Source organism: Pteropus vampyrus, unplaced genomic scaffold (assembly GCF_000151845.1).
Source record: "Pteropus vampyrus isolate Shadow unplaced genomic scaffold, Pvam_2.0 Scaffold115, whole genome shotgun sequence".
Taxonomy (NCBI): domain Eukaryota; kingdom Metazoa; phylum Chordata; class Mammalia; order Chiroptera; family Pteropodidae; genus Pteropus; species Pteropus vampyrus.
This window is the reverse complement of record NW_011888896.1, coordinates 3,716,203-3,726,844: the sequence shown is the minus strand read 5'-3', so window position 1 is coordinate 3,726,844 and position 10,642 is coordinate 3,716,203. Positions and strand designations below refer to the sequence as shown.

General features: G+C 36.7%; 1 long non-coding RNA gene across 1 annotated transcript in view; it reads left to right on the top strand.

Annotated features, from left to right (window-relative positions):
* LOC111743506 overlaps positions 1–4,094 on the top strand; it is an 11,065-nt gene extending 6,971 nt beyond the window's left edge. The window contains exon 3 of the long non-coding RNA XR_002781744.1: positions 4,019–4,094. This is a non-coding gene — a long non-coding RNA (uncharacterized LOC111743506). The remainder of the gene's footprint in view (positions 1–4,018) is intronic.
* Positions 4,095–10,642: the final 6,548 nt, after the last annotated feature.

The window sequence follows — 10,642 nt, the reverse complement described above, 5'->3', positions numbered from 1 at the left end:
GAGTTCATCTTCATATGTATTTAAATCTTGTTTGTAGGTACTTTAAAGTATGCTATTGATCATCTCCAAGATTTCTGAAACTATGTTTGTCACTAACGATCTGGTAAATTAGCCCAGAAAGAACTGATATTTACTGATCTTTAAGGCTTGTACAGAAAAAACTGCATCTTCTTGCCTATAGTGACTGAAGAAAATTTTCATGCATACAGGCCAAATTTAGCAGTTAAAAATTAAATGGGCAGTAATCAAAAGAAATAGGATTTATGAGTTTTTAAATTTTCCTACTAATGTCGAGAAGCTTAGAGGGAAATTATAAATTTTCTATGTACCATAAATTTAAAGTCTTGTTTTATCAGTAATGCTCTTATTTCTCAGCTCCACTATTTTACTTCATTTTAAAAGCCCTGGATTCAATGCAGCCCGTTTCTCAATTGATATGCACGATGTCGAAGTATATGATCCTTCTGTCAGCAGGGTACTAGCAGAAAGTCAACATCATGACCAGACACATAGGGAATGCTCTTGTATTGTCCTATAACACACATTTGTAACATAACACAGTGATTTTAATGTGTACAGAATATTTAGGATATTTTGTCAAAGCTGTGAAACTTGAATCCAGCACAAACAAACAAACAAACAAACAAACAAACAAAAAGAAACAAGACAAAACACAAATGACGAACCTTCTATGGGCTAGAAAAGGAAGAAAGAAGCGTATGATAGAGTTGAATGTGTTTGAAAGTCTCTGAGAAGGAGCCCTGTGTGCTCTCTAAAGGGGGGCAGGGTGGACTCCCAGGAAGTATCAGCATCTGTCCTCTCTCTTACTGCCTATCTGGAGCCACTCAAGGAGGCCACCTCACAGTATCACGGGATCCTCATGTCAAGAGAGCCATAAAGTAAAGCATAGAGCACAGAGGGTCTAATGGAACTCTAGTAGCCTTGGGGTGACACGAATTGCTGCTAATTTTTTCCATGTCCTTGAAGAGGACACAGCTGTTAGCTGAGAGAAAGTTGAGTGGTAGACCTGAGAAAGTCTCCCATTCTTGGTGAGGGACACCACAGAGGCAAGAGTTGTGGACTTTAAGACCAAGGACCAGGCAGCTACCACAGTGAATGCCAGTGCGGACCAATGGCATCTTCTGAGCACTGAGTGGAATAGAAATATCACTAGATGGCAGCAGCGTGTCGGGTCCAGGGGTGAATCAGCTCCCTTCCCTTTATCCCCAACTTTCCACTTCCCACCACTGCTCCTTATGATGACCTTTCTTCAGGAACTTATAGGCCATTTCTCTGAGAAAAGGGGAAAATGACAAATGGTAAACTGGTCGAGTTCAACCTGGAATGACTGAATTTATTCTTAAAGTAGTAAAATTTTGTTCTACTTTTAAATTTAGCATGCAGCACTACCAACTCCCAGAATACTGTAAGGTCGAACCTCTTAATAAATCTCTTGTTTTATATAACTCACGGTAGTTTTATTTCTCTAGTTGACCCCCATTCTAGAAACTGATGTTGGATGTGGTCCCAGAAGAACAGAACCTTAAGGACTGGTATTCTGAATTGGTTCTGAATTATCTGGACTTGGTTCTTGGATGTGATTAGATTTAAAGGCAGTAATAAGCTCGCTTCCATTGGTAAATAAGACATTTACTTTTCATGGCATGCAGTGGCAAAATAGTTATTTAAATTATCACCTGTAGACACTTATAATCCTGCCTCTATGCAAGGCAAAGTTTTCTTATAGGGCAGTGATAGAAAGTTGCAGGTCTTAACCCACACTTCGAGTGGGGAACTAAGATTCTGAGCTCATAATTTTCTTCCCCCAAGTTCTCCAGGTCACTTAGAAGCAACCAAATTACTCCATTATACTTATTATATTAAGATGAACAACCATTCTGTTTTGTCCAAGAATGAGGGAGTCTCCTGGAGTGCCCAAACTGGGAAAATCCTAGGCAAAGCAGAATAAGTTTACATTCACTAAAATGTTCTGTGACAGCATTTACTTGATTGCAAAAATCCATGTCTTTAAGGACTTAGAATATACAGGATTTATAATTTCTACCACAACTCTGTTCTATTCACCTTTTTGGCCTATTTAGAAGACAGGTAGATCTTGGAGAATGCAAGTGGATCATCTTAAACTTCATCTAGTAGAGATTTTCCAGATAAAATCTTGTGGCTGGAAAAAAATCAACACATCCTCTAGAACGTGGTAATTATTAAATTTCTTTTTTTCTCTATGCTTGTTAATAAAATTGTTAATAAAACCAAGTTGCTTTGATTTGACACCTGCGCCACCCTACCTCAACTACCTATATCAACTTGCTACTATTTTACCATTGTCGGGTGTTCTTCTGAGAAAGAGAACCAATAAGATATACAGGCATACCTCATTTTATTGTGCTTCTCTTTGTTGTACTTCATAGATACTGCATTTTTTACAAATTGAAGGTTTATGGTAACCCTGTGTTGAGCAAGTCTATTGTCACCTTTTCCCCAACATTTGCTCACTTTGTGTCTCTGTGTTACATTTTGGTTATTCTCCCAATATTTCAAACTTTTTCATTATTATATTAGTTATGATAAACTGTGATCAGTGATCTTTGATATTACTATTGTAATTGTTTTGGAGCGTCAGTAACTATGACCATATGATAATGAACTTAATTGATAAATGTTGTGTATGTTCTGACTGCTCCACCACCCAGCCATGACCCCAACTCTCTCTCCTTCCTCAGGCCTTCCTATTCCCTGAGACACAACAATATTGGAATTAAGCAAATTAGTAACCCTACAATGACATCTAAGTATTCAAATGAAAGGAAGAGCACACATCTCTCACTTTAAATCAAAAGCTAGAAATCATTATGCTTAGTGAGGAAGGCATGTCTAAAGCTTTGACAGGCTGAAAGCTAGATCTTTTGTGCCAGTTAGCCAAGCTGTGAATGCAAAGGAAAATTTCCTGAAGGCAATTAAAATTGCTCCTCTAGTGAACACATGAATGATAAGAAAGCAAAACTGCCTTATTGCTGATATGGAGAAAATTTTAGTGGTTTGGATAGAAGATCATACTAGCCAAAACATTCCCTTAAGCCGAAGTCCAATTGAGAGCAAGACCTAACTCTCTTCAATTCTATGAAGGCAAAAAGAGATGAGGAAGATGCAGAAGAAAAGTGTGTAGATAGCAGAGGTTGGTTCATGAGGTTTAAGGAAAGAAGCCATTTCCATAATATAAACGTGCAAGGTAGAGCAGCAAGTGCTGATGTAGAAGCTGCAGCAGGTTATCCAGATCTAGGTTAGAAAATTAATGAAGGTGGCTACACTAAACAACAGATTATCCATGTAGACTAAACAGCCTTGTTTTGGAAGAAGATGCCATCTAAAACTTTCATAGCTAGAGAGGAGAAGTCAATATCTGGCTTTGAAGCTTCAAAAGACAGGTTAACTTTTTTGTTAGGGGCTATTGCAGCTGGTGACTTTAAGTCGAAGCCAATGCTCATTTATCATTCTGAAAATCCTGAAGCCCTATAGGGGCTAAATCCACTCTGTCTGTGCCCTATAAATGGAACAAAGACTGGATAACAACACATTTGTTTATAACATGGTTTAGTGAATATTTAAGCCTACTGTTGATACCTACTGCTCAGAAAAAAGATTCAAAATATACAATGTACTTGGTCTCCCAAGAGCTGTGATGGAGATATACAATGAGATAAATATTATTTTTCATGCCTGCTTACACAACACCCAATCTGCAGCCCATGGATCAAGGAGTAATTTTGACTTGCAAGTCTTATTATTTAAGAAATACCTGATGATGAAACTGAATTGTTGCAATCTCATAATAAAACTTTAATAGATGAGGAGTTACTTCTTATGGATGAGATAAGAGAGTTGTTTCTTAAGATAAATTCTACTTCTGGTGAAGATGCTATAAAGATTATTGAAATGACAACAAAAGATTTAGAACATGACATAAACTTAGTTGATAAAACAGTGGCAGAGTTTGAGAGAGTTGACTCAAATTTTGAAAGAAGTTCTATTTTGGGTAAAATGCTGTCAAACAGCATCACGTGCTCCAGAGAAATCATGAAAAAGAGAGTCTTATTTTAAGAAATTGCCACAGCCACCCCAACCTTCAGCAGCCACTGCCCTAAACAGTCAGCAGCCATCAATGTTGAGGCAAAACCCTGCACCGGCAAAAAGATTATAACTCAATGAAAGCTCAGATGATGTTTAGCATTTTTTAGCAATAAAGTATTTTTATTTAGACATAATGTTATTCACATTTAATAGATTACCATATAGTACAAACATAAGTTTTATATGCACTGGGAAACTAAAAAATTCATGTGACTAGCTTTATTGAAATATTTTCTTTATTGTGGCAGTCTGAAACCAAATATATATCTTTGAGGCATGCCAGGGTATTTTACAAGAAGACACTTATTATGAGGAATTGGCTCACATAATTAGAGGCTGAAAAGTCACATGATCTCCCATTTGTAAGCTGGAGACCCAGAAAAGCAGGTAATGTAATTCTAGTCCAAGTCTGACGATCTGAGAACTGGAGAAACCAATGGTGTAAATTCCAGTCCAATGGCAGAAGAATGATGTCCCAGCAAGCTGGTAGTCAAGAAGCAATAAGGAACAAATTCTTCCTTCCTCTGCCTTTTGGTTCTTTTTTTTTTTTTTTTTTGAAGGCTGTCATTGGATTGATTGAGGCCCACTGACGCTGGGGAAGGCAATCTACTTTATACTGAGTCCACTGATTCAAACGGTAATCTCATCCAGAAACAACCTCACAGACTCATCCCAAAATAATGCTTAAATTTGGGCACTCCTTAGCCCAATCAAGTTGACATATAAACTTAACCATCACACTGGCATTAGCAAATCGTTTCTGTAAAGGACCACATAGTAAACATTTAGGCTTTGCCTAAAAGCATTTAAGTCACATGTAGTCTCTTCTCCTCTTCTTCCCCATCATCGATGTCATTTTCTTCTTCCTTCTTCTTCTTTTCAACTATTTAAAAATGTGAAAACCATTCTTTGTTCCCAGCCTATACAACACAGACTGGAAGGCCAGATTTGGCCCATGGATCATAGTTTGTTAACCCTTGTAGCCCACAGGTAAGTGAAGCTAAAATTACTAGTTTAGGGACTGGAATCTCAGAAAGGTTTTATAATTCGCCTAAGGTCACACATAGAGTAAATGTATCATTTTGGATTTTAAGAAGTTCTCATAAGATTCTAAACCTTTAATTTTTCCATTGCACTAATTCCTCCTCAGACTTGATCTTTTATGCTGATAGTTTTATTTTATTATCACAAATAGTTATACTAAGTAACAAAATGACTTGTTGACCAATTACTGTTAGAAAGACTATCTCATCATTGATTACACTAAAACTAATATCATTGCTTTTGACCAACACTTTCTAACATTGTACTAATTAATTTAACAAGTATTCATTGAGGGTTTACCATGTACAAAGCACTGCGCTAGGATCTGGAGATATGGAGAGAAATATTCTTTTTTGACAAAATTCTAATCAGGCTCTTTTGACTCTTTTTCAATTAAGTCTCAACTTTTGGACTTCTGCATTTGTCTCTGCATTGTCCATTGAACACTGTTTAATCAGTTTAACCCAAATCCCCCATCCTCAATATCTGATCGCTCTCAACACCTGATTGGGTCCCTCCTTCTCTGTCATCCCCAGGTGATGTCTGATCACCCTGGTCTGCCTTCGACAAGAATCTTCATAGGTCAGTTTAGCTAGAGTCCCCTGGTATTTCCTCTTAGCAGTTTTCAATTTGCTGACTACCCTTGTCCACATGTACTCCACTTCTTTGCTATAAATTCCTACTTTTCCAAGTTTTGTACAGATTTGAGTCCGATCTCTCTCCTTCACTACAAAACCCCATGGCTGTGGTCCCTAACTCTGTCATGATAATTCTCCTGAATAAATTCTGCTTTCTTTTTTTTTGTTAGGGGCTTGATTGTTTTTTTTTCCCCTTAAAAACACCTGGGGATAAATCAGACTTTATTTGTTCTTACAGCGATTTACTATCAAGCAAACAAACTTTAAACAAAAATTGAAAAATAAAAGGAATGACAGTTGTGATATTGCTCCAAAAGAAAAGTCAGGTTGTTGTAGAGTTACTGGTAAATTACTCCTATCCAATCAGTCAGTGCTTAGTCAGGGGTCAGAGAGGGAATTGCAGTACATGTGATTGAAAAAGAAGCTTGGATCAGGGGACAAAGAGTTTTGCCCATGTGATTTGCTGAAGGTTACTGTACCTCTGCTGATGCCATCCAGAATTCTCAGCTGTTTTAATTAAAGAGTCAAAGCTCCCGTAATAAAAGGTAATGTTGGAAAAGGTAAATCTAACAGGATGGTAGTATTATTTAGTTTAGTAATCCTCTGATTTGGCATAAGAGCTTATTAGAGTACAGAACTTATTAAATATACCAGTTACAAGGCCTCCTTCCAGAGATTCTGGTAGGGTTTAGGAGGATGCATTTCTATCAAGAGCTCCAGATGATTCTCAGATAGGCAGTTCATGATCCATGCTTTTGGTAAGTACTGTTGAAGACAGAAACCAAAGGTGTTACATTGGCCTGTTCCCTCAGCTTCCCAAGAAGAAATGCAACAGCTACATTTAGGAAACTATTTTTAAGGAAGTTAAACCCACCTCACATCTTTGTTAAAGAATCTTGGTCTTTGTAGTCTTAGCTGCCTCTAGCTTTAATGTATCCTGTCCCTCCATATCTCTATCCTGGCATTCTAAGATATGTTTAGATTTTCTTGTTGTAATTACTTTGTTGCCTTGATTGATGTTGGTTTTTTTTTTTAGTCATCATTCTTCTTGAATGCTGGCTCCCCCAAAATATTACCCAAACTACAGATTGAGAAGACAAACCTGAATTTATTGTCACTAAAGAAGAGCATCGCATTGACTGCGCCTCAGCGTCTTAGAAGAAGGAGAATAAAGTTGGAAAATTTATGAGAGTTTTCAAGTCCAGTTTCAGCCTGGACTTCCAATACAGAAGCTTAATTAGAATTGGCTAAGAGTCATGATGTAATAGTTTTAAATTAGTAGATTTTGAGGTCGTAGATTCAGAGCCTGGTGATGTAAACTATCATTTATGTTTTTATCTAAGAGTTCATGAATCTTTCATGAAATTCTTGGAATGAGCAAAAAAGTTATTTGCAACTTTAATCTTCCTGGGCAAGAGTTTCCTGGAATAGTAAAATTATATTGATGATGACAGTGGAATAATAAAGTCATCTAAATGTAGATAGTAAGCTATGTGGGTAAAGATAGATTGGCTCTCATTACTTAAAAATAAAAAGAATTCTAATTTTACATACTTTTTATTTATTTCCTTTTTTTCTTGATGTACACAGATTTTTTTTTTATTAAGTTTATTGGGGTAGCATTGGTTAATAGAATTGTATAATTTTCAGGTGTACATTATAATTTGACATCTGTATATTCTATTGTGTGTTTGCCACTCAAAGTCCAGTTTCCTTCAGCTACCATATATTTGATCCCCTTTACAGCATGTGACTTCTACAGTTGTGTATGGGGGTGGGGTGGGGTGGGAGAGAGGAGGCCAGGCAGTGAAACATGGGACTTGTTTTCCTGCCTTTCATTGTGTGAAAGGGTCTGGTTTCTGTCTTGCCTCACACTGAGTGCTAAAGAAATCAGCATTGTCTGTAAGCTTCGAACAAGTAGGAACAAAGGAAAAGGGAAAGGGAAGCTCCCTGAAGCCAACACAGATTTGTGAGATTGGGAAAAGACCCAAAACTGAAGTTTCTCCCCCAGTAAGGAGGGAGAAGAGTAAAGTGTGCCTCCATTGTCTTTGAAAGGTTGTTTCTGTCTTGCCCCACTTGAAGAGCTGAATGAACTGGCATTTGGACTCTTGGGGCAGCTAAGGACAAAGTAAAGGGGACAAGTGGCTTCCTGCACTTGACCTGGCTCTGTGATGAGGGGAAAAGGCATGGAACTGATGCTTTTCCCAGGAAGGTGTGGACCCAGAGAAAGCAAGAGATTATAGGCTCCTGAAAAAAAAAAGAAAAAAGAAAAAAGAAAAGAAAAGACTGGACGTGTAGGGCAGCTTGTTACACTATCCCAGAATCTGTCTAGGCTGATCCTCAAAGGTCTTTCCTGGTCAAAGCCACTCGATAATGTCTGGGAGAGAAGGCTGTTTCTTCAGTGTGCAGACATCAACGTGAAGCTATGGGTACATGAAGAATCGAGAAATGATGATACAACCAAAGAAATAAAATAAATCTCTAGTAATTGACCCTAGAGAAATGGAGGTATAAGAATTCTCTGACAAAATAATCATCTCAAAGAAGTGTAGTCCTTTCAGGCTGCTATAACAAAAGACCTCAGACTGAGTAGCTTTCAAGCGTATTGACTTGATCTTCATGCATAGTTGTGTGTGTGTGTGTGTGTGTGTGTGTGTGTGTGTGCGTGTGCACATGTGCATGCAGAAATCCAATTGGAATCGAATTATGAAGCAAAAAAAAATGCATCTCTGTTTTTTAAAAAACTCTTTTTTTTTTTTTGCTGTGTAAAACTGGTTACCAAGATGTCATGATGCTAAGCACAAGAAATGTACAATTGCAAAAGAATTGGAGAGATTAGATTAGAAGAGACAGATGTGCATTTACTCAACGAGAAAGATATCTTGAAGGCTAATAAAAGAAGAAAGATATTACAGGCTGTATTTATTTACTTTTTGTCAGGGATGGATGAATCTAAATGATTTTGTATTATCAAGATATCTCATACAAATTTCTGGAAAGTATTATACTCAGGATCAGGCTTTATTGCCAGTCACCTTTGTCTTATACTTTTAAAAGCATGTCTTATTTGAGAGAAATATCATCCGATTCTGGTTCATTTCCACTTTACTCACCAACTTAGTATTTTATTTGCAAAGTAATCTCTGAAATAGAGGGCTTCAGGAACAGCTAAACTTAGTTTTCCTTTACATCTCATAATGAAAAAAATTGGAAATTGGTGTTCAAAAGCACCAAACAAAAAGTTGTCATTGATATCTACGGAAATCTCTTCAAGTTAGCTGCTGTATGAAGTTGATACCCATAGTCAACTGGGGTCATTCTTCTGATAAATTCTTTTTTATGGAAGACTGCAATATACTTTTTCAGCAGAGTCAAGGAATTTCAGTTTTATATATCCGAAAGCTTTTTAAGAGTTGCTTTCATTCAACAAGTAGTTTATTAAGTACCAACAGGGGCTGGGCTCTTTTGGGAATAAGAAAATTACATTAGTCACATTCTCAACCCTCAAATAACATCAAGGTTTATTGGATAGGTTAGAAATAGTGACAGATTAGAAGATCAAAGAGCTGTTACTGGCCTGGCAATGAGAGCTATAGAGGTCTTTTGGGTTTATCAGTGGGGAGAAATTAACTAGGGCCAGAAGCCCTGTTGTATATGTGTGCCCATGTGTGTGCGTGTGTGTGTGCGTGTGTGTGTGTGTATTCGTGTGTGTGCGAGAGAGATTTGGTTAGGCTTTAAGAGATATTGAGATCTATGTATTCATGAAAAGAAGGCCAGAGTTGGTAGATAAGCAAGTTTATGGAGGATTTAATAGAGTTACAATATCGGTATGATACAGGAATATCACAGATATTTGGTCAAAAGGTTCGAGTACAAGGCGGGTTTGAGGAAGATTAGTGTTGGGGAAGTACATCTCTCTCTATTTAAGTATATAATGTTTACCTAGGATTGGTGACTGCTTTCTATCAAGTGTCCTTGTTAAATCATGTAACTTTTTTCTCTTTTGCTATTGTCACCTTGAGTTCCTTTGTAAACATAGCTAAATAAATAACCTCTTTAAAATGTCTTGGCTTAGTACATACTTTAAAAATAATTTCACCTTTGGAATTGCTATTTGATTGTTGAAAAAACTGATTAAATTTCCTGGAAGAAAAAGTTTTAAAGAGATTACCGATTTATTTAGTTTTTCAATTTCATTTAACATTTCTATTTTCAAAATATATTGATAAAAATGGATACTTAAGGTACAATTTTGAAAGACTGCAAAGAGATTCAGAAAATACACATGATCTTAAAGTTCTCTAGGCTCTAAGTAATACAATATAGACATTAATTCTACATGTGGAATAGAATAAATAAAGTTTCTTTTATTGTCTTACTTATGTAGAGAAAATACACATCAAGTTGAAACTGCCAATTCCTTGCGTCCACAAAGTAACAATTGTCAGAGGTGGGTAGGTCGAAGTGGGGAATAGTATCCATTATTTATATGACTCACAGTTGTGTAGCTAGAGGTAGCTTTTTAAAAATCCCTTTGCTGTAGAAATAATGTCAGGTGGACTGCATCATGGTTTCAAACTCATTGCAGTTCTTGGAACTCATAAATAATCAGAGCAGGACAATTCAGGAGACTCTGGCCAAGAATATAAAAGAAATTGTTTTCCTTTTTCTTTTTCCTAAATGATGAATTACAGTAAATGTATTTTTAAAACATTGTTTTAGGAATGCAGCTCTAGTGAGTATGGATGTCAGGCCACAAAAAAATGTATAAAAACAAGCAAAAAGACACTTTTTTTTTTAACAGTTTTTATTTT